Source organism: Candoia aspera, chromosome 4 (genome assembly GCF_035149785.1).
Source record: "Candoia aspera isolate rCanAsp1 chromosome 4, rCanAsp1.hap2, whole genome shotgun sequence".
Taxonomy (NCBI): Eukaryota; Metazoa; Chordata; class Lepidosauria; order Squamata; family Boidae; genus Candoia; species Candoia aspera.
Window position 1 is genome coordinate 65,754,624 of NC_086156.1, and position 26,137 is coordinate 65,780,760.

Sequence of the window (26,137 nt, forward strand, 5' to 3'; positions counted from 1 at the left end):
TTTCTGCCTTGGCTGCCTTCATTCTCCTGGGCAGTGAGGGCGATTTGCCCACTGCATTTCCAGACCGATCTTCTGCCCTGGGTTTTGGGCAAGCAGCCGCCCTGTGGCCCTTTTTCCTGCACCGGAGGCACTGCCCTTTGGCATAACGGTGCTCCCTCTCCTCCTCCCAGGCATGTTGCCCAGGTTTCCCAGTCGTGGCAGTGGGTCGGGATCCTTTGCTGAGCGCCGCATGTCTCAATGCCTTCTTACTGTGTGCGAAAGTCTCATGGGCATGTTCAGCCTTCCCTGCCAACTGTATCCATTCATACAAGGTATCTGGGTCGTCCCTACCCAACGACCACCACAGGACCTCCATGTTCAGACTGTCCTTAAATAGGTCTATTAAGGTAGCCTGTGACCAATCCTCAACCTTCCCAGCCAAAGCCTTAAATTCCAAAGCATAGTTGGCTACGGATCTTTGCCCCTGGCTGAGTTCTTTTAGAGCCCTCTTCACCCTTTCTTTGGCTAATGTGTCTACAAAGTGTAGCTTTAATGCCCACAGGAATTCTTCGAAATCCTCAAGCTCAGGAGTGTCTGCCTCGTTTAACTGGACAAACCAGTCAGCAGCCCGCCCCTTTAGTTTGGTGGCAATGGCATTTATCTTGGCCCTTTCGGAACGGAAATATGGTCCAAATTTGTCCATATAACTACTTGCATTGGTAAGAAAGAATGACAACTTAGTTGGATCCCTGTCAAATTTGACTGCAAAGTCTTTAACCCCCACTCCAGGTGGGCCCCTCGCCACATCTGGGCGGTCGGTCTTTCTTTTGGATACTGGGGATCTCTGCTCTCGAGGAGGGGACCTTGAAATTCTCACTCTGTGAGATTTTGGCTCAGCCCTGTGCCGTCTCCTGCCTCTTTCCACCGAGCAAGGAGGAGGAGAAGGGGATGAATACCTGGTGCTGTGAGGTTTTGGCTCAGCCCTGTGCCATCTCCTGCCTCTTTCCACCGAGCGGGGAGGGGGAGAAGGGGACGAATACCTGGTGCTTGATTCTCCTCTCCTTCTCTCCCGGGGGCCCCAGTCCATTGACAGTTTCTTTAGCGTATATTCCATCGACTCAAATTTGGCCTCCAATAGTCTTATCCTTTCAGGGGTTTGAGAATCCTCTTTCCTCCCTGTCCTGCCTCACAATGATTGGGGACATCGGGTACTGCTGCTTCCAAGACGTCTTGGACATCCCTGGTAGGGGTCCCCGTGCTTCATCCCAAGTGATCAGCTCGCCAGGTGACTCTCCGGTAGGCTCAGGGGCTCCTTTTTCTCCAACCTCCTCTTCCTCCAGGCTGGAACTCGAAATCTCCTGCACCTCAGATAGTTCCCGAGTAGGGACCCTCTCCGTTCTCCTCACCGTGGAGTCGGGTTCCCCATCGCTCATGTCCTTGCTTTCCCCGGTTTGGGGTTTTGGTTCGGTTATCGCTAGCGCTACTCCCTCACAAGATAAATCTGGAAAGGGGCTAATGGTAAACTTTTAAGATTCTCAGCTTTATGTAATGATTGCCTACCCTAACAGAACCAGACTCACAAGTAGGGACTTAATGATATCTGATTTATTAAAGAATAGTATGCAAATACAGAGAAAGCTGAGAATGAGCAAAAGCAAAATACAAACTAAAAACCCTCGGTGCGAACATAATCCCTCCCCTTGCCCAAACCATTTCAAATTCCCCACCACAGGTGCTGGTAACAATTTCTGCTGACGTCCTGGGAAGAAAACCTTGAACACACGAAATAACCCAAACACATTCCAATCCAGCTGAATACAGATAACATCCCAGGGGAACGAATCCTCCTCCCCTCCCAACCGAAACACGCATCAGCAAAAATGACATGTGAAATGTTACGATGTACGTTTAACATTGAAATGATGAACATGACACAAACAGCTGCTGAATATAATGTAGGTGCTCAGGAAGGCTATCTCCTTCTGCAAGGTAGGCTTTGTACAGCTTTTTTGTCAGGGTAACTTTACTCCCTGCTGTTGCCTTTACATACAAGTCTCTCAAAGCGTCCCACAGTTGCTTTGCAGACTGCATACCTCGTATGTGGACTAGCTGATTGTCCTCAACTCCCAGGATAATGGTGGCTCTAGCCCGCTCATCCTGTCTAAGCCATTCAACAGTGGGATTTTGGGGGGTTTGCTCACCAATTGTTAGCCAAAGATTCTCTCTGCGAAGATGCATCTCCATCTTCAGGGCCCAATTCAAATAGTTGGTCTCTGACAGGCGCTCCAGAGGCATCGCTGAGGGCTGGGAGGTAGCCATGGCTTCTTCCTTCTTTTGCAAGTCACCTCAGCTGGCTTCTTTGTCCTGTAGACCGGCAGTTGCTGGAACATCTCCAGGTGGCTCCAAAGAAAATCTTCACAGGTCTTTGCTACCTGCCTTTAAATTGTGCATGAGGTGTGGAGCTGATCTCGCTATTCTCTCTGGGGTTTTACTGGGCTTACTGGGTTTACTGGGCTGCTTACTGGGCCCATAACCTGTTGGCAGATTGCTAGGAAAGCATTTGGCGCAGGAGAGATCAGAAAAGTCACACACCAGGCATTTCTATAAAAATAATTTTATTTACAGAAAACAAACATATTTAAAGGCTGTTTGCTGAGAGGAGAGATTTCTCTCAGCTGCATATTCTCTGCAAGCCTACACAGAAGGGAAACAAACTAAAAGAAGTCCAGGCAAGTTCCTCCCCTTAGGCAATGCAACCATTAACATGTGAAAAGGGGACAATTAAATTCAACCTCTTCACCCGGCCAAAATGATTAGTTACCATATTAACCTTAATCTGTAGTAAAAAAACATATTAACATTCATTTAATTTCTCAACAATCCCTTTATTATTTTTTTAAAAACATTCCTTCATTTGCCTTTTCATTCAATAATCCTTATAACTTCCTTGCTACTTCCATATTTCTGATGCATTTAAGAAATTTATATTATTCATATTTATCTTGTTAGTAATATTTTATTCAAAATACTTTTTTGTGTCCTTTATATTGTCTTTTCTTGCTCCAATTTTTACTTGCTTGGATAATCTTCCATTTCCTGAAGGCACTCTTCTTTTCTCTGAAAGCTTTCTTGACATTAACCATACATTTGAGCTCTTTGACTCTGTGGTACCTGTCCAGAAGTGTGATCTATATGCTAGCCAAGCTTCTCAACAGTTCCAACAAGCTTTCTTCTGAAAAGTGCTTTTTATTCCTCTCTCCCAGTTTTATTCTTCACCCATCCCATATTCTGAGCCATTGGTCACGCTCAGTTGTCATTGAGTTGGCTTGCCATACACACAGACTCCTTTGAATGCCCAAAGTACTCTTTGGCAAGCAAGCTGAACATCAGACAAAATTCTACAGCCAAGAGCGACTTGCTTGAATTCCAGTTAGGCTGGCACACCTGCTCTTTTCCAATATACTCCATTTTATTTCCCACCTAACATTCCTATTCTATGAGCGTGCTTAGTATTTTCCTTTCAGATTTGAGATTGTCCAATATTCCACCCTGGCAAAACAAACAAACAAACAAATAAATATTTACACACACACACATACTGTGTGTGTGTGTGTGTATGTATGTATGTGTGTATATGTATGTATGTATGTATTGTGTGTGTGTGTATGTATGTATGTGTGTGTGTGTATGTGTGTGTGTGTGTATGTATGTATGTGTGTGTGTGTGTGTGTGTGTGTATGTGTGTGTGTGTGTGTGTGTATATATATATATATATATATATATATATATATATATATATATAATGTTTTAACTCTGGAATTGCCTTAGCCTCCAGATATAACTTCCTATGTGAAAATGGTGCTATGGTGTAGAGAAAGATCTACAATTCAAAGAATGGGTGTGTTTTTTTCTGATCAAATAGTAACATTCTGTATTGTACCATTTTAGACTAAAAGGTACCTGGAGTCTGTTTTTCATACATTTGTATAAAAATAGCTTATACTGCATTGGGAAGAAATTTTTCACATAACTTAGTTTTTCACATGTTTCAAACTTATTGAATAACACACTTTCATAATTATGTCTCTGAAATCTCCCATATACAGTATTCATATTTCATGTAATAAATAAAAAAGCTTTTACCCAGTTGCAATTTGAAAGATTATATGGTCTTTTGATGTTCTAAAAGGTGACTTACATGAGACAGAATTACCTGGGAACAAACAATTGTAATGAAAATTGCCTAAGTAAGCATTTATGCCCACTATGACATTAATGGCACTCAGCAGGCCTTTCTGAGGCCATTTTAATTACTGCAATTTAGGATATAAAACATGTAACTACTTAAGCATCCACATTACTCAATTCTCAAATCTTAAGTTTTATAGCATATAAAACGTTCCTGCATCTACCTAAGCAAAGAAACCTTTCCACCATTTCTCTGGAATTAATCACACTGCATGTACAGAAAACTTTACAATGCACAATTTGTCACATAAGAGCCATGATTTCAATAGCATCTATAGGGGACCTATACCATGAAAAGTTCCTCTTGGGAAGAGAAAATATATTAATTTCTAAACCATGTATTTAGCAAACTGTAACTTGAATCAGTAAAGAAAAATGAAATATTACAAACTAAGGGGGAAAAATGAAGCACATGAAATTCTCACTGATCTGCACTAGCAAAATGAAATTGGCTAAAACTTACCAGCATAGAAAAGACCACAGTATATCTGCCTCCCATGTAGATTATAAAGTTGAGGGCTCTCTGAGGAAAAATAAAGGTAGCATTCCTATTTAAACACAGATTGGAATAGCTAAGTACATAGTATCTCTGAATGGACCAAGCTCTATTTTTCTGCACAATCCTTTAAAACTATACTATCACTTTTCCCATCCTCCTTATAAGGAAATTTGCCCATTTTGTTTAGTATTACATGCATGCACATGCACACAAACATATGCATGTTTAAATAAACAACCTGGACAAATTTTTCACCCAAACCCATCCTGAGACAAAGGGTGGTGGCAGCAGAATTCTCCTTGAAACTGAAACTGAGTTTTGGTACTGAAAGTGTAAAAACCAAGGAAAGAGTTTAATGTGAGAGCAGTGCTTAGCCACCCACTTCCCTCTCAAGCACCAGCACAAGACTGGGAATGCATGATAGTAAAGAAAGTTTAGTAGGATTCTATCTAGTGGAATAGGTGGGTGGGCTCCCCAACCTGACTATTTTAAATGAACAAAGGAGCCTTTCTTCTCAGTTTGTTGAATTTTAATTTTCTGCTGTGATTGGCACATTGGCCAAGCCAAGTCAAACCTAAGCTTAAATGCTTTTGCATTTACTCTCAGGAACTCTTTCGTGCCATTCCTCCTGCATACTTGATACTGTAGGTAAAGGAAGAGGTGGAAGTTTTAAAGGGAAGCTAGGAGAAGCTGAAAGGTGTACTGGACTGGTGTGGACTGTGATGAACTTGACCAGCTGAGGCTGACTGGGGTCAGCTATCCTTGCTTTGGATTATAAGGATATAATTGGTTGGAGAGAGTGAAAGAGCAAATAGAACAACCAAGGAAGAGGAAGAATTGAAAGCTGATCAATATTTGTGGGAGGTGATAGATTAAAAAAAAAGACACCTCTCTCTTGAGTGGGAAAATGGGGAGGGGGCCCCAATCTCCTCTGACCCCAACTGGGTGAGAGCAAGGTGAGGTTTGGTGAGATGTGGATGAACAAGAAGGAAAGGATAGTTGGTAGACATGTTATTCTGGGTCCAGGGTTTTCTGAAATTGGGTTTGGGGGGACTTGGTAGCTGGGGGACTGAGATGGAAGGGAGGATAATGACAGTGATTGGCAGGGTGAAGTATAGTGGAAGATAAGGATGAATCATTCCAAGGGAAGAGGGATTGGTCTGCTCATTCCTCATGATGCCAACAGAAATGGATAACTATCACCCTATCTCCAGCCTCTCCTTCAGGGAGGAAGATTGCTGAGAAAGTTCTGGGGCTGCAGTTACAAAGAGCTCTGGAGGATAGAAATTATCTGGATGAATGGCAGTCTTGATTCAGACCCAGGCATCATTGGTTGCTCACCTGGATGCCTTATGGCAGGACTAGGAGGGAGAGAGTGCAACCATCCTCTTGTTTTTTTTCCTCCACATATTTATTATGGGTCTTCATTTAGGAGCAGCTACCATCATCCCTAATGGGACGCGGTGGCGCTGTGGGTTAAACCGCTGAGCTGCCGATCGGAAGGTCGGTGGTTCGAAACCGCGTGGCGGGGTGAGCTCCCGTTGCTAGTCCCAGCTCCTGCTCACCTAGCAGTTCGAAAACATGCCAATGTGAGTAGATCAATAGGTACCGCTTCGGTGGGAAGGTAACAGCGTTCCGTGTCATCATGCTGGCCACATGACCCGGAAGTGTCTACGGACAACGCCAGCTCTAAGGCTTAGAAACGGAGATGAGCACCGCCCCCTAGAGTCAGACACGACTGGACTTTACGTCAAGGGAAACCTTTACCTTTACCTACCATCATCCCTGGTACTTCAAATATTACTGACTATTAGAGAAGAATCACAATGCAACCACTTCTGCACCAAAGGATACATAAGGGGAATCTAATTTCTCCCTTTCTCCATAGATTAAATTGTACAACAGAAATGCTAACTATAGAAATAGTAAATGAAAGCTATGTTTCAGATATTATTACACACTTAGAAACATAAAGCATGTCTTTCTCTTCCTTTCTCTCATTTCACCCAAACATTGCCATTGTTCCTCCTCAATGTATATATGCACGTGTGCATACATTCATATATACATTTTCTAAGATTTGTCCTTTTCAGATGTCCTGGACTGTTTTTCATTGTTTGCATGATTTGATTCAAAAAGTCTAAACTTTTCTCCATGCCCCACAACTTTTAAGAGCTACTGGACTGGGAAAGGGAGTGGACTGGGAAAGGGAGCTCCCTGAGATATTGTAGTTACCCCCAGACCCAGGGGATAATATTGGTTTATTTTGAAGTGGAGTAAGGGTTTAAGAATATTTATCTGGATTGCTTGGATTAAGATGAATAAGGTATAATAATAAATGCTTGGTTTTAGGCTTAATATGACATTATTATAATTGTATTATTAATTATAATGGCAGACAATTTATATGCTTTTTAGTTTGATTTTTATTATAGTAGACAGAAATGTATAGAAATGTAGGAAGGAAATAATTAAATAAATGTTATTTTTGCGGAAGAAGCTGATTAGGAGATAGATCAATCGATAGACAAATAGATAGATGTTAGATAATCTTCTTTTTCTTTTAATATAAGGGGATGGAGCAACTGTATTTAGTGATTTTTATAATGTGCCAATGGAATGATTCATAGAAATAATGTGATTTTGGTTTAATGTAAAGTAAGGGATTGATTATGGAAAATTTGTTGTATATCCTTGCTGTTAAATGTTGGAAGTTACCTCTTCTTGTAATTGTAAAAAAGTTTTCACACTTTTTTAGTTTTCTCTTTTTCCTTTTTGTAGTACATAATTAGAATAATGTTCATAAAATGAAAAATTATATATTTTACAAGTATCATTTTTTTACTTCTGCATTTGCATATTATTGTGCAATGCACTTCATCTAAGCGATTGAAGACTGTAATTTTGTTTAAATTATTGCATATCACATCCTTACACAGCAGAAATGGGTATAATAAATTAAAGTAAATTAGTTTTTCTCAGAAACAGTGATTTGTTATGCAGTTTTGCTACTGTTTTCTCAGGTTTTAGCAGATTTTTCAAAGAATGTGATTGTATTAAAGATGACTTAAACATTTACTTCATGCTTATCTGAGTTATATGGTAAATATTTAAAAGGCACTGCAAAAGTCTATAGTGCTAAAATTTATGCTTCAGAGATCTTCAGAAAGCATGTATGCCAAAAGGCAAACTCTCAAGTTCACTTAAAATGGATTAGTTATCTATATTTACACCTTTTGCTCACTCTACCATAATCATAGCAATGACTTAATAATAGATCGCACTAAGCCCATCCTCACATACACTTTAACTTTCTGTACATGCTTGATCAAAACTCTAATTCATATTAGCTAATGATTTCTTTCACGCACTCACCATTAACGGCAGAGAAGCCTCTTTACAATATGATCTCAGGCCACTGGGTTATCCCATTGAACGTGGAATGGAAAGACAAATATTAATATGAATATTTGCATAGAATATTGTCTACATTTTGATAGTCACAGCCAATGCAGCTGAACAAGTTATTAAAGTGTTTCCTTGTTAGATTGCCAACTATTGAAATATTTGCCATTTACAGTAGAACATAAAACCCAATTAAACAAAGAGATTTTAAAATATTTAAATATTTAATCAGCTTTAAAAATAATTTAAAATAATTTTTAAAGCTGATTAAAATCAGCTTTACAAACTTCCATAGCAGAGATATTGGATGCTGCAGACAGTGCTTGATTCCAGATTACCAGGACTCATGTTTGAATGTAGATGATGATGGTGGTGAAGTAGGTACATCTTTTCACAACTTTTGCTCAGAAAAGGCTTTCTCTCAAATGACTTGGGACTAAGCCATAAAGGGCTTTAAAGATAACAATTAGCATTTTGAAATTCAGAAAGAAATTGGCAGCAGCATGTAATGAATTCTTCCAGTGAACAACCTAGCTTCTGAATTCTGTGCCAATTGAAATTTCAGGGCTTGCTTCAGTGTGAGAAATCAGAGGCACCTACATTTTCTTGGACATCATAACCCCATTCAGAATAGAGAGATCCATTGTTTCCTTGGAATTGTGACCTTTCAGAAAGTGCACTTCCATCTTGTTTGAATTCAATTTCACTTCAACTCATCTAACTCATTAGGGATGTATTATAATAGGAAGTTGTTACTGAGAGCCAGTTTGGTTTAGTGGTGAAGGCACCAGTCTAGAAACTGGGAGACTGAGAGTTTTAGTCCTGCCTCAGGCACAAAGCCAACTAGGTGACCTTGGGCCAGTCACTCTCTCTCAGCCCTAGGAAGGACGCAGTGGCAAGCCACTTCTGAAAATCTTGCCAAGAAAACTGCAGAGACTTGTCCAGGCAGTCTCTGAAAATTGGACATGATTGAATGGATAAAAAAAAAGTGTCAGATTTAAATTGAACAACACAGAGTCCAAATCTCCCTTAAGGATATTTCACACATCAAAATCGTCTACAACACACAGAAATTTTTATCATTCCTTAAAGATGAAGATGTAAAGGGAAGAACCTTATGGTCTCTCAATGAGTTTGAAACAATAATCCTTGAAGCAGAGAAAATTTCTAAAGGAGCAGTGTCAAAAATCAGCGAGTCCTCCTCATCTTCTTCTGAGGTCAGAGTCATGCGTCCATGTTTTCCCACCTGCCTGTTGGTCTTCTTCACTTCTCCCGCCAGACAGATCCACTCCCTCACTGTAGTAGGATCGCCTCTTCCCAATGCCCAGTGCAACATGTCTGGCTGCAGCCCACCTTTAAAGTAGTCAACCTTCATAGATTCAGGCCAGTCAGTTATTTTTCCAGCCAGAGCCTTGAATTCTATGGCATACTTGGATACAGTTTTAGTTCCTTGTCAAAGTTGTTGCAGTGTGGTTTTAGCCCGCAGTTTTGCCAAGGGGTCCTTGAATCTCTCCCTTGGCGCTGCCATAAAATCATCTAGACTATGGAGTTCAGGAGCCATGGCATCGTACAGCTGCACTAGCCAGTCAGCTGCCAGGCCCCTCAACTTAGACCCCACCAGATTTATTTTAGAGTACTCTGTGAGGAATGTATCCCCAAATTCCTGCATGTAGGCTGCCACATTTGTCATAAAAAATGACAATTGCTGGGGGTCTCCATTAAACTTTACTTGGTAATCTCTTGGGCCACCTCTAGAAGGAGGGAGACTTACATGTCCGGTCAGCGGCTCACCCCAGGTCACTGATGGTCTTCCTCCCTTCTTCCCATCTGGTTGGGGGGACGGTAGCCTCGATCCCAGCACTGGCTCTGGGGTAGATCTCTTGGAATGGACGCTGGCTCCGTCTTCGTGAATGGTTAACAATCACTCCAGGGAGAGTGAAACATTCTGTAATATTGTTTCCATGGAAGTTACTCTGGATTCTAGAACACTGAGTGCTCTGGTGTACTCCCTTTCTCATCTTCCATCCCTTGGGAACTGATTCTTCTACGCTTTGAGTGAACATCCATCGACTGCCAGGGACCCATTCCGGGTTCACTTCCTTCCCAATTTCTACATGGTGTCCACTCCACCTCTTGAAGATCAGGATGACTTTGCTGCTGTAGCCATGATGTCCTCACTCTGGACCCTGGGTTACATCCCAAGTAATTAGTTTGGTATCTATTTCTGTAGCACCATCCGGTAGAGGTATGGAGATTCCACCCACTCCTTCGGGCTCCAAATCTCCTCCCGACTTGGCTAACGCATCGGCTAACACCTCTGTCACTCTTGGGGAAGATGTAGATTCCTCAGCTTCCCCCGACTGCGATAATTTGTTTGATGCCACTTTTGACATTCTGTGGAAAATTTCTTAGACTCTCGACTGGGTACACATGTCTCCAGGTAGAGCCAAGGTTTGAAGAGATTCATGACTTTATGTGATGACTGGAACACTCAACTTCCCATTAACTCCGACTCATAAGCATTTACTTAGAATTCTCTTTAGTGGTGTGTAGCATTCAGTACAAAGGGAAAAGTTGTGAATGGAAAAGCCCACGCTTTTCCCCCATTAAACATCTTCAGTGAATTCAAATTTCCCCCCCACTTCCCATCTCAGGTATGCACCCCTCCCTCTTGTGCCAGTTAGGGTAAGCATCTGCAGCTGTCTTCAACAGCTCCTCGCAAGGAGGTGTATGGTTTCCCCATAAATCATACAGAGACATGCAATTTCAGGATCAGGGTCTTCATCTTGAAACAGTTATCTCATAGTACATAGCTTAGAAATTACAGGTAGAAGCCTTCTGGGCTTTTGCTGGTGGCTTTGTAGAAAACAAGGACTGCTGTGCTAATTAAGGGAACGGCATTATCTGGGTTTGCACGGCCTTCCCCAAAGGACACAGAAGGAGGCCACCTTTAAGGGGGGCAAGGGGGGCAGCAAGGTTTCACAAAGGAGGGCTGTACCTAGCTGGCAAACAAACATTTTGAAAAAGTGCATATATGGCATGAAAATATAATAAAAGTATTTGAGCATAAGAAATCTTGTTGCAAGGCCAGGATTCTGATTTAACATGTCATTCATCATTTCACCTTGATTGACAGTAAATGTGTGACAGAATGGCAATGCCATCTCTAAATGCCATTCATTGCCTAATTACTTGCCTTTTGACTCCAAGTATCATTATTCATAGAGAATATCTGGGCACAACATTCAGAATCTAGCCAAAATCAAGCATGCAAGCAATCAAAACATCAACAAAGCAAGTTTGCTTTATATATCCCTGTTCTGCAGGCTTCTTCAAACTTCTTCTGAAGCAAGTACAAGGCAGTGATGTACAGAATGACAGTAACAGAATGCTTTCTATTTTCTGACTTAATATTCTACAGTACATATCCAGTAGATAGAAACGACATTACCTGTGAGGTGAGAAGATTAATTTCCCACTGGAAATAAATAATCTCTTGCCACCTGACATTTTATTGACTTGCATCAGGCAATCTCTCCTTTATTTGACTTTGTCCTTTTCATTGCTAGAGTTTTTGTAATTATGGCAGAGATTACAAAACAGTGTTAGATTTTTCTTACCTTTAGCACAATGTATGATAACACAGAAATATGTGACCCATTAACTGGCAAAGGGACAAGAGTGATGAGATGCTTTACTGTATCTGTAGGTTGAGTTATGTTCATCCTTTAAAAAGAAGTGTTTCTTCATGTACATGGTCACCATTCCAAGGGAAATGGAAGAAGATTAAAAGGCTATGGCAATCTGTATACTTTTACTTTAAGGTTGCTAGCCTAATTGTGGTGCTCATTGGCTTTTGCCAGTGTGGCCTAGGAATGTTGCTTAAGCTGGAATATACTTTAATAGGGCAGTATTGCTGTCTGTTAGGTGTCCATTCTTTTTACAGTTCGTTTTATAATTAAACAATCCATTTAAAAATCTAATTACGTTTGTTCAAAAGCCTTCTAATATGTGATGCTTCAGTATTTTTTTAAAAAAAGCTTATATCAGTGAAATTGATGTTAACAAAAATGTTACAGAAATTTGCATTAAAATGTTTCCCCAGGGAATCTGCAAAAACAAATATGTATACAAGGTAATCTTATCTAGAACAGGGATGGGAAACTTGTGGTGACAGATACTGTGATTTTTTTTTTTAATATGTATTTTTATATTGCTATATGCACAAAAAGGAGAAAAAGATATGAACAAAAAAACTATAACAAAACATTAAAAACAAAAACAAAAATCCAAACAACAAAAGGGAATAGAAAAAGATTGCAATATATAAATCTTGTCCACATAGGACATATTGTCCAATCATATTGATCAGTCTTTCCATTTCATCAATAAAGAGCTAATTCAAGATTGAAAGTGAAAGCATTTCTTCACTTTGGGATTTTAATTCCAGAATGGTAATTTCTTTCCAACCATAGAGAAATATCTCTTTTGGTACCCTGCAAGCTTTAAGAAGCTCAGATTTCTTCATAAATAGGTAAATCCCAAGTTCTTGAATTTGTGTAATTCAATATCACATAAATATCTTTAACCCTGATTTTCCTCCCCCAAATTGTAGTAACAAGAACAAAATACTAGACTAACATAGAAAAAACCCAAATCAAAGTCTTTTCAAATATGTTACTCCCCAGCGTAAAAAGATTGATATCAACCCTTTCCTAAACATCCACTGAGATATCCAAAACACATGAAAAAATGTTTTGATGAATTTATCTGATTAATCTCACCTTTAAATCACAAGAATGTAGTTAATATTCTCTAAAACATAGGAACATTAATTTATCATTAGAAGACATTCCAACTTCGTGTTTCAAATTTCTTGCAAATTACCAATTTGTCTTAAAATTATTTTGCTTTCTATAAAATGAACTGAAGTATTAGACTCATCCAAATCACTTTCTAATATGACAAACAGGGAGTTTTAGAAGTTGCTAGTGTATCAGGTCTAAAATGGGAAGTTACTTTTTTTCAATAAATTGCTATTTTGCAGTTTCAGACAATCCAAATTTTTCTTGTTGTTCATCTACTTGCTACTAGTATATTAATAGTACTACTACTAATCTAATGACAGATTGCTACTATCATTAACAATAAGCTGGTTGAGTGTGTTAGTTCTTTTTTCTAGTCAAGTATTCACCCTCCCCCCCCCAAAAAAAAGGAAAAGGAAAAGAAAAACATCTTCAGATTTTAGACTGAGAATATCCCAAAGTCAGTTCCTCATTCAAGGAGGTATCAAATTTAAACTTTCACTCCAGACTCAGGGATTAGATATTAACATTCTAGTTAGGCCCATCATAGTTTCTGAAATAAATTATTTGGATTCCCCCAAAATCAGAGATCAAGATATAAGCCCAATGATAAAAGTGAAAATCTAAAAATGAAATCCATTGTCTTCATGAAGAAGTCACATGAAGTTATTCCTTATATAAAGGAAACTAAGGATGTGTCCAATACAATTTTGGAAAGGAAACTTGGGGTCTGCCTAAAAACTTTTTTGGTAATATATCTATCTTTTAAAAATATCTAGGAGGAATTAACTTAAGAATCTACCTTAGAGTAAGTATTGAGCTAGAGATAACATTCAATTTAACAACATTTATTATTCTTCCTAAACTCATCAGAATTTTCAACCAGCTATTTATATCAATATGAATCAGAGTTTGAAATATTTAAATAAAAAACCCCAATATTTTGATAGGAATAATAATTCCAAGGCACTTCAATAAATTCATACTGTAAACAAAATCTTATATTTCTTACATTTCCTTGAATTCCTAGATCATTTGGAAGTTTATTAGACTTTTTCCATTTAACTGAATGACCTGACAAGTTACCAAACTGTTGTATATCACCTACATAGATAAAGAACCTTGATAATTACTGGTAATTCCTACAATACCACCTGCATGCAGTAAGACTTTGTGTTCAGACATCTTTATACCCTAGATGTTATTTGACTGTCTGGTAAAACAGGCCAATGGTTCTAAAACCAAGTTAAAAATGAGAATTTTTTTAAAAAATCATCGTTAACAAGTGTTGCAAGACATCTTGATGGGTGAAGAAATAATTCCATTTGTAATAATCTGGTTTAGGGATTTAGATTCCACATTTTAATCTATCCAATAAACATCTGAGGGAATGTTCCACCATATGAAAAACTTTCTTTTTTCAGATCCAAAGGACAGACAACTGCCAAGCCAAGTTTCTCTGTTTCTAAAATATTGATTAATAGTCTAATCGTATGCCAAGCTTGTCACTCTTTTATAAAGTGAGATAGTACAGGATGAATTATTGAAGGCAATATAATGTGCAATCTCATGCCAAGTTTGCTGTCAAAAATGTAGCATTAACAACTCACAAAGAAATCAAAGAAAGAAAGAAACCTTCAACTCTCCACTGAGTCTTTACTTTATTGTTACTCTTATTATCTCAGGAAGGGAAACCTTCCAAGGCCATTGGCCAATCATTATTGCTATCTGTAACTTTTTTAAACACCAGTGCTACATCAACACTACTCTGGTGCATGCTGCCCAGAGCGGAGATAGGGGCACTGGTTTTATAAAAGGTGTGTTTTAAAATGTAAGGAGTCTTGTGGCTATTTTTAGTTGCAGGATATTGAATTAAAAAGGGATTATGGAAACTTAAAGGGTGCAATGGTCTATGGTGGTCTTTCCTTGGCAATTTGCCTTGCTGTATATGGATGTGAGCTTGTTTTGAAGAGACAGTTGTGAATTCAACTCAATTTATAGATTTCGTCTTTTTTTTTTTAAATCTGGCCTGCTGAGACTGTTTTAGCTACTCTGTCTTAGCTGCACACTAACTTGGCAGGTATTGTATAAATGTTTGTCCTCTCTGAAAGTTAAAGAGCACTTTGAAAGTAGCTCCCAGTGAGGCAATCTAGAAGATAGGAAGGAGAAAAGTGGTGGCTGATAATACAGTGTTCACTAGGAAAACCAATAAAGAATTTGGTATTATTCCTAAATCATAGGACAGTTTTCCAGCAACTTGGAAAAGATACGTTAAAATTACTTGGTATCTGAGGCAAGGTCAAGAGAAGAAGAATGAAACTAGGTGATGCAAGTTGGTGCAAAATCCTTCCATGGATTTGATGCTGGATTTGTCAGTGGACCTTAAAGGGCTCTTGCAGGAGTCCAGGTCTTTAAAAGACACCACTGACATGGCATCTGAGCTAGCCTTGGCTACAGCCATGCCCTCTTCAAAGGGATTGTATCAGGAACTGTGGGAGAGGAATGAGGTTGAGCTGATTATCTATCTATCTATCTATCTATCTATCTATCTATCTATCTATCTATCTATCATCTATCATCTCTGTGTTTAAGAGTACAAAACACTGAAAAGTGAAGAATGAAGATAGAAAAGGCAGAATGAGAAATACAGCATAAATAAAAACATTGTGAAGGAGAATCTGAGAGTACATTCTCCCCTTCCCTTTTATTCTTTCCCCCAACCACTCACCACTACTTAAAATATTTATATTGTGCTTTTAATATTTAATATGAAGCATTGGACATTTTTGCTTTTATCTGTTTGGGTCATTTCATCTGTTTTTATATAGTAATTTTATTAAAAATTACAATTAAAAAGATAAAAATGAATACAAAGTAAAAACAAATAAAAGAATATAAAGAAAAAATGGTGCAAAAAAGAAAAAATTGAAAGAAAAATTGAAAAGAAAGAAAAAAACGAGAATACAGTAAAGAAAAAGAAAAGAAAAATATAAAGAAATGACTTCCCCTTCATCAAAACAAGTATAAACAATTTTAGCAACATATCGCCTTCTTTTAAAATACAGCAAATGATCTCTTCTTTCCATATTCCATCTCTTATTTATAAGCAAATCCTTAAAGCCTTGTCATTTCAGTCTTGATCAGCAAAAGTCCATTAAGGGTTACCAGAGATAACAACATATTTATTTTAATCTTGATCAAATAAACCAACTTTATATTCCTTCCTTTTACTTTTAACAATTTTGATCTTTAGTCCCTTCAAATAATGTTCTAGAACTTGATTTATTTTCTTTTTTTCTTTGTCCTTTCTCACAAAATTTTTCAAAGCTTTAACAAGCCTCTTTTGTAAATCAATATAGGAATTTCATCTGTTGTTTTTAATTAGTTTCTTAACTATTTTTCTTAAAGGCCATATTCCAAATGTTTAAATCTGCCTTGCTGTGTAATGTGTTGTATATAGAAGATCCATTCTTGCTTAAATTCCTATTATGAATATTACTGTCAGTATTTTGATCTCCCAATCTTCTATCATGGATATACTGTAGTTTCACTTTTCCAGTGTTGTGCCAGGTTCATTCTGGACACCGTTAGCATGTATATTAATAAGCTGTGATACTTCTAATCTATGTTTTCTGGAATTATTCCCAATAAAAATATTTGTGGTTTCAGTTCAAATTTTATTTTTGTGTATACAGTCAATTTTTCCATTGCCACATATTCTTCAAGTTTAGTCTCCCAAACTGAAAAGTACAATTCATACTTCATTTTAAAAATTTTCTGAATATTGTGATGTATTTCTTTCCAATACTTTAAAGATTTGTTTGCATGGCCACCACATATGATACAATGCCCCTTTTTATTGTGGCATTTTCAACATGTGTTGTATATTTTGTTCATCTTGGTAATCATTGATGGAGTTATAGACCATCTGTAAAAAAAATTATTCCATTTTTTTTCTTATAGCTTGGAGTGAATTTTATTAATTTCTTCCATAGCTCTACCCATTTTTCCTCTGTAATTACTGCTTTGAAATTTTGCATTCACTTTGTCATGCAATTTTTAATTTGCTCCATCTTCCTGTCATATTTCAATAACAATGTGCAAGTATGTTCCAAAGTATGATCTTGGTTCTGTATAAGCATTTAAATTTCTATAATCTATCTCAAGGTCCCTCCATATTTCAAAACAATTCTAATACATTTTGGAAATAAATCAAACAAGATCTTGAAAGGACCAATCCATTGGTCAATGGATTTCACAAGTATTTATGGTACAAAGAAACAAAAGAAGAAAAGAATTTGAAGGGACACAGGTTAAGACAGGGTAAAAGTTTAAAATCTTCTAAAAATAAAGGTTTGTTGTTTATTCGTTTAGTTGCTTCTGACTCTTCGTGACTTCATGGACCAGCCCACGCCAGAGCTTCCTGTCGGTCGTCAACACCCCCAGCTCCCCCAGGGACAAATCCATCACCTCTAGAATATCATCCATCCATCTTGCCCTTGGTCAGCCCCTCTTCCTTTTGCCTTCCACTCTCCCTAGCATCAACATCTTCTCCAGGCTGTCCTGTCTTCTCATTATGTGGCCAAAGGATTTCAGTTTTGCCTTTAATATCGTTCCCTCAAGTGAGCAGTCTGGCTTTAATTCCTGGAGGATGGACTGGTTTGATCTTCTTGCAGTCCAAGGCACTCTCAGAATTTTCCTCCAACACCACAGTTCAAAAGCATCGATCTTCCTTCTCTCAGCCTTCCTTATGGTCCAGCTCTTGCAGCCATATGTTACTATGGGGAACACCATTACTTTAACTATGCGGGCCTTTGTTGTCAGTGTGATGTATCTGCTCTTAACTATTTTATTGAGATTTGTCATTGCTCTTCTCCCAAGGATTAAGCGTCTTCTGATTTCCTGACTGCAGTCAGCATCTGCAGTAATCTTCGCACCTAGAAATACAAAGTCTTTCACTGCTTCTACATTTTCTCCCTCTATTTGCCAGTTATCAATCAAGCTGGTTGCCATAATCTTGGTTTTTATGAGGTTTAGCTGCAAGCCAGCTTTTGCACTTTCTTCTTTCACCTTCATCATAAGGCTTCTCAGTTCCTCTTTGCTTTCAGCCATTAAAGTGGTATCATCTGCATATCTGAGATTGTTAATGTTTCTTCCAGTGATTCTGACTCCAGCCTTGGATTCCTGAAGCCCAGCATGTCACATGATGTGTTCTGCATACAAGTTGAATAGGTAGGGTGAGATTATACACCCCTGCCATACTCCTTTCCCAATCATAAACCAGTCTGTTGTTCCATGGTCTGTTCTTACTGTTGCTACTTGGTCGTTATACAGATTCTTCAGGAGGCAGACAAGATGACTTGGTATCCCCATACCACTAAGAACTTGCCACAATTTATTGTGGTCCACACAGTCAAAGGCTTTAGAATAGTCAATAAAACAGAAATAGATGTTTTTCTGAAACTCCCTGGCTTTTTCCATTATCCAGCGGATATTGGCAATTTGGTCCCTAGTTCCTCTGCCTTTTCTAAACCCAGCTTGTACATCTGGCAATTCTCGCTCCATGAATTGCTGAAGTCTACCTTGCAGGATCTTGAGCATTACCTTACTGGCATGTGAAATGAGTGCCACTGTTCGATAGTTTGAACATTCTTTAGTGTTTCCCTTTTTTGGTATGGGGATGTAAGTTGATTTTTTCCAGTCTGATGGCCATTCTTGGGTTTTCCAAATTTGCTGGCATATAGCATGCATTGACAGCATCATCTTGCAAGATTTTGAACAGTTCAGCTGGGATGCCGTCGTCTCCTGCTGCATTGTTATTAGCAATGCTTCTTAAGGCCCACTCAACCTCACTCTTCAGGATGTCTGGCTCTAGCTTACTGACCACACCGTCAAAGCTATCCCCGATATTGTTATCCTTCCTATACAGGTCTTCTGTATATTCTTGCCACCTTTTCTTGATCTCTTCTTCTTCTGTTAGGTCCTTGCCATCTTTGTTTTTGATCATACCCATTTTTGCCTGGAATTTACCTCCAATGTTTCTAATTTTCTGGAAGAGGTCTCTTGTCCTTCCTATTCTATTGTCTTCTTCCACTTCCACGCATTGTTTGTTTAAAAATAATTCCTTATCTCTTCTGGCTAACCTCTGGAATTTTGCATTTAATTGGGCATATCTCCCCCTATCACTGTTGCCTTTTGCTTTCCTTCTTTCTTGGGCTACTTCTAGTGTCTCAGCAGACAGCCATTTTGCCTTCTTGGTTTTCTCTTTCTTTGGGATGTATTTTGTTGCCGCCTCCTGAACAATGCTGCCAACTTCTGTCCAGAGTTCTTCCGGGACCCTATCTACTAAGTCCAGTCCCTTAAATCTATTCTTCACCTCCACTGCATATTCCTTAGGAATATTAGTGAGCTCATATCTAGCTGATCTGTGGGTCTTCCCTAATCTCTTTAGTCTGATCCTAAATTGTGCAAGAAGAAGTTCGTGATCTGAACTACACTCAGCTCCAGGTCTTGTTTTTACTGACTGTATAGATGTCCGCCACCTTTGGCTGCAAAGGATGTAGTCAATCTGATTTCGGTGTTGTCCATCTGGTGAAGTCCATGTATAAAGCCGTCTCTTAGGTTGTTGGAAGAGAGTGTTTGTTATGCAGAGTGAATTGTCTTGGCAAAATTCTATCAGCCTATGTCCTGCTTCATTTTGTTCTCCCAGGCCATGCTTACCTGTAATTCCAGGTGTCATTTGACTGCCCACCTTAGCATTCCAGTCTCCTGTGATGAAAATAACATATATTTTAGGCGTGTTGTCCAGTAGGTGCTGCAGATCCTCACAGAACTGCTCTACTTCAGCTTCTTCAGCATCTGTGGTTGGGGCGTATATTTGGATCACTGTGATGTTAGATGGCTTGCCCTGAATTCAAATTGAGATCATTCTGTCATTTTTGGGATTGTATCCAAGCACTGCTTTAGCCACTTTACTATTAATTATGAAGGCTACTCCATTTCTTCTGTGGTCCTCTTGTCCACAGTAGTAGATCTGGTGGTCATTTGATGTGAAGTGGCCCATTCCAGTCCATTTTAGTTCACTGACGCCCAAAATGTCTATCTTTAATCTTGACATCTCACCAATAACTACATCCAATTTGCCCTGGCTCATAGATCTGACATTCCAGGTTCCAATGGCGTGTTGATCCTTAGAACATCGGATTCACCGTTCACCACCAGCACCGTTGGCTGCTAGCCATCCTTTCGGCTTTGAGCTAGCTGCGTCATCACATCTGGGGCTAGTTGAACTCATCCTCTGTTCCTCCCCAGTAGCATTTTCACCATCTTCCGACCTGGGGGTCTCATCTTCCGATGGTATACCGACATATCTCTGGTTGTACTGATCCATTTAGTTTTCACGGCAAGAATACTGGGGTGGGTTGCCATTACCTTCCCGAGGGATCACATTTAGTCTGACCTCTCTGTCATGACCTTCCCGTCTTGGGTGGCCCTTCACGGTTTAGCTCATGGCATCATTGAGGTGCTCAAGCTCCAGCACCACGACAAGGTAACGGTCCTTTGCTGAAGGAAAAAATAAAGGTAAGTCTGGTGATTTCACCATTAGCATCACGATCAAATGCTTTTTTTATTTCAAGGATAACTGTTTTATTTCAAGGATAACTGCAATAAGAAATATTTAATTACATATGCTTATATGGTACATAGATTCAAAAAACAAATTAAAGAAGCAGCAAGAATTGCTTATCAAAGGCAGGAATTTACCATGGTCAATGTATTTACAAATCACTGGAAAAAAAAAAAGAGGCTTAAAGAAAGAAGAAGGGACCTTGCCTTGTGTCTGTATTTATGAAAAACTTGTCGAGAGTATTCTATTCACTGCAGTCTTTGATGTCTGCCATTGGTATATGCTCTTCACCCAAATTTTAAAGTATTTTCCTGGATTCATTTTATTTAGGTCCTCTAACAAGAAAATCCACTCCAACTGTCAAAAGCTTTTTCTGCAATATTTTTCTTATTGTTAATATATTCTAATGCATTTATTATAAATCTGCTATTGTCTTTCACCTTCTTCTTGGGAATGTAAACTGTTTCATCTGTACATATTATTTCAGCAATATACTTTCTCATATATTCAGCTGGTATTGTAGTAAATATCTCGTAACTGACATTCAGTAAAGAGATTGGTCTCTATGTTTAAGGTTTCGTCAGATCATTTCCTTCTTTATAAATCAAAGTTATCTATGCTTCTTCCCATGTCTTTGGGTTTTTTAGCTCAGTGTGAGGACATCATTCATTTTAAATGGTTTAATACCTGGGGCATTAACTTAAAGGTTACTGTCTTTGTAGAATATTTATATTTTGACAGAATCAGAGCTCAGGCTGTGATAACATTCAGACATTAGAATGTTAGACATGTTTTTAAAAATGCCAAAGAGACATTTTTAGAATTTGTCTTAACTAATGCAAATTTTTTTTGAAAATCAATCTCCTTTGAAGATTTCAATTGCAGCCTCTAAAGATAATAATTACCTGGAAGAGCCACCCCCCCTCAAATCTTATTGATTTAGATTGGTCCCAGAATTCTGTCTCACCTAATATACAGTCAACTCCTCAGGAGTCTAACTGGAAAGGCTCAGTCCCAACAAATACCTATTGAAAGAATGGAATCTTTTAGCCCAGGAGAGAAAGCTTTATTGAATATATTCTGTTCCATGTATATGACAAATCTATTTGAAACAATGCTACAATCAACTAAAGTTTCAATATTTCATTAAATCACCAGTCATAGTTTATGATGCATCTTTAAAGTAAAAGAGATGAGCAAAGTATCTCTGTAAAACTTGTTTTAGGATTGTCTGGATTGGACAACTGGATTGTCTTAAGACCACAGTAATTACTAAAAGTTATCTGAATGTCCAAGCGCAGTCTCTCTCTTTTGCTTTCTCTTCATTGTTTCATAAACGAATTAGAAGATCTTTTAGTCAAAATTATTATTCCTGTAGCTAATTTTTACCACAACAAATAATTATATAGATATAAATAGTTATATTGCCTCTATAACAACAAAAACAACTACTTCTAATCAGAAAGGAGTTTCTAGAAAGAAGCCCACTTCATATTTTAAATTAACCAGTTTAGACAGGATCCTTCTCCTCTTCAGTGATCTCAGACCTATAAATGCACTTGATTTTTAAAAATAAAAAATAAAAATCCCAGAATTAGTAATGTGGAAACAAGTAATGCAAAAATGCAAATACAATCCCAAAACAAAAAATGAAAAATAACAATTTTTAAAAACCAAGCTATTATACAGAATGTTCCTCCTTATCCGAGTCCATCCACAATAAAATTACTAACATTAAAAATATTCAATCTGCTATTTATTTTCTTCTTCTGAATCTCACTTCAGGTATATGCTGGCAGCATCTGGATCAGAGAATTGTTTTATTCCAGAGTCTTAGGAAAAGCAAAAAATTGCTGGATAAAGGAAAAAGCTGCAAAATAACTTAATAGAATTGTTGCAAGATGAACCTAACTGAATTGCTTTCACTTTTTGATTATCTGAAGAAGCAAATCAGAACAATAATTACTTTCATTGCAGACTATTTCAAAGAAGTTGCTTGTCTAGAAGGCTGCAAAATTTTATACAGAGTTGTTGGTTTAGGGAATTTGATTACAACTGGAATTATTCTGAATATAATGATAGCCCACACGGTAGGCAGATACAATTTTCAGATTATGTTCAACTTGCAATGAGAAAAGGTCCTGCTGAAATTTATTCCTAAAGGCCAGTAGGGGCTGCTCTTGCTCTAAACTGAAAAAAAGATTCAGAAACCTAAGGTTATTTCTATGTAAAGAACAATATATCAGGACTATTTCACCTTAGTCATCTGCCATGTTTGGCATGTTTCTTATGAGCATTTTCAAGTTGATCAATCCTTGTCTCAGGAGATGCTGTAATTATCTTCCTTAGCTCTTTCATCTCCTTATGAAAGTCATCCATTTTGTGGTTAGTCATCTCAACTTTAGCTCAATATGTTTGTAACTGTTGTGTGACAAATTTCAAAAGCACTTAGACTTCTAGATTCAAAACCTTTTGAGCTTCAGGAATGCTTACTGGATTTGGAGTCAAAATAACTCTTCCCCTTATTCAGAAACTATGTCAACTTCACCAGGCTTATCAGTAGCATCAGCTCCCTTCACTTTCCAGCTTTTCTGCAGATCTCAGTTTCTCCTCAATGAACATGGTAGTAGATGATAGATTTTTTAAAATTATTATTTCTGGTCATAAGCTTTTCGAGCTGTTATTCCTTCCTTGGAGTGAAAGGCATCATTAAAAGAGAGCTAGATAAAATTTCCATTTACCAATTAAATCAGTAAACAGACCAAGACAAAAGATTTTCTCTAGAGGTAATCTTAACAAGAGTCTAAGAGCTGTAGCTTGTAAGTCTCCATCTTAATTGAAAATCTACTGTGAGTGAATAAATAAAATTTAAAAAGTCAATAAATAAGTCAATAAATAAATAAATAAATGGACCTCTCTGAAGATCCATAAGAAATAATACACTTTGAAATAATACACTTTGAAATAATACATTAAGGAAAACTACAAAAGTTCTATTTAAAGAATGAAATGGATTCTGAAATGCAATGGAATAGGCCAAAGAACTAAAAATAAACATAACCACTAGATGTCTGAGTGATGCAGCAGACTTGCTATAATGGGTAAAGAAATCACACCATGATATCGTACTTTGATACCATCCTTTCTATTGATATCTGCATATCTCTAGGGAAAATAGGACAAAAGTATTTAGAAAAATGTTTACGTTTTAAGTTTATATTTAAGATCTTTGGGAGAAGTTCTCCTAGTCTTACCCATCATCAAAGATTTAGTGGGCACACAAGATAATGCCTTCTCAGGGGCTGCTACTAGGTTTTAGAACTTCCAAGTGATGTCAGGCTGCCTCTTTTCAGGGCCAGGCCCTGACAGGAGGCAAAGATAGGTTTCTCTCATGTGTAGTCATCCACATCCACAATCAGGCCAGGATGACTAAATCTGCATTGTGATGTCACAAAACAAGCCCTGCACTTTTGGACTGGGGTCATGACATATAACACAAATATGTAAGAGTTTATGTTGCTATTTCACAATGTATATTTTGTTACTTGCCCCCTCCCCTCCCTCATGGATGCCCACACTCTCAGTTTTCCCCCTTATTCCTGTTAGTGCTGAAGGAACAGCAGCTACAGGAAAAGTAGAAGATAAACTGGTATGGAGTTATGGCAAGAGAATTTAAAGGTTCATGCAGTTTGGGAATTAAATGACTATATGTGAAAGGATGGAAAGGATAACTTGACAACCCTAAACATCCCTAGAAGCAAATCCCTCATAAGGAAGAAACTCTGATTATGGAGCGAACTGCCATTGGGACATCAGAAGCTTGTAGCCCAATGCCTGCTTTTCTTTTCTCCTGTTTCAATATTTTAAAAACTCCCAAGTTCTAAACAACTTCAATATATTGTAAATAAGGCAAGGAATGCATTTTATAAGATTTTAGGTAATGCTGAAAACAGATAGATACCTTGCTACTAATTATTTAGGAGACATTTTGAAAAACTCCATTACATTTATTCAGATAAATAACTTTTAAATCATGTATCAAATTGCTTATTCTAACTCTGATTTCATTTTTTTCTAGAAGATACTGCCAAATTATCCCAGCATGCAATCATCTCTTAGTGATTAAAAATAGAATACACAATTAACAGATCTCCCTAAGGAAAAAAATCTGCTGAAATTTTGCATTGAGATGTGTTAAAATGCAACTCAGGAACATAATCATGCATCTAGAAGAAGTATTGTGAATTTTTGACAACTGACCTACAAATGTACATCTAATTATTAAAGACAGATTTGGCTTGAGAGCTTCTACTAGAGCAAAAGTTGACTCTGAGTGGGCGACATAAGGATAAAGCAGAATTTTATTAAGTCTGTTCTGTTCCATGTGTAGTTCATTTATGGAAACAATGTAATCATTAAGCCAAAGAACAAGCAAAGCTAAATTTTGATTTCTGGGCTCTGAGCATTAAATCCAGACATTTTATGTTGATTATGCCATGAGAGTACTATTAAGGATTTTGTGGGGATCCTGCAGCTAAATTACTGAAGTGAATTACATAGATCTGATAGTTCTGACAATTACATTGATCTATGTACTGTAATTCACTTGGGTGATTTTAGTTCTGACAGTGATCGTTAGTTCTGACAATGATCTTTTAGTTCTGACAATGATCTTCAGCTCAGCTTCAATCTTATTCTCTCCAATTTGCCTTATACCAACTTCATAAAAAATCAGAATTTTTAGATCTAATGTGTATATAGCAAAGAAGGACCTTCTTGGATCCAGTTTGAATTCTCCTTATATAAGATGGCATAAAGCAGCGGTACATTTTGAAATGTGTTTGCATGAATTACATATTGAGCATATGTATCAATATTCTATGTATCTAAGTAGATTTCACTGTACCTTTTTAAGACTTGTTAACAGTGGGTAATAAAATGCCTTGTAAAATATGGTATGAAACTATTGTTGCATCATTGTGCTCTTGGAAAACTTGAAACATGACCTCTACTAGCATTTCACTCTTCTCTATACTATACAAGAGATACTTGATATTTTCTCTATTGTAACCAAATGTCAGTGGTTCAAAGATAATAGCTGTATATTATTTTTGAATAGACCCACTTTGCAAAATTACATGCAGATTCCACATCACAGCATTGTGGTCAATGGTGTGAAAATTACCTAAGCTTAAAGATCTAATGACTTTATCAATCATGTCTTGAACAATTCTCTTTCACTGACCTTGATCTTCTTTAAGAACCCATCTTTTTACACTATAGACTTAAGTAATTCCTCATTCTTCTCTTACTGGTTTCTCTTAAAATAAGCTCTGCCAGAACTCTTGCTTCTGAACTAATATCAGCATTTATTTTCCAAAGAATTCATTCATACTGAGCATTTTCTTTTCCACTGTTTCTCTGTTTTATTTGATTTATGCAAGTAAATCAGGAAAATGTATTTATGGTCATTGACCAGCCACATACAGAATCACAAAATACAGCAAAACAGTATGAAACATTAAAGGTAAAATGAACAATAAAACAACTAATAGGCAGCACAAGAGAAATAAT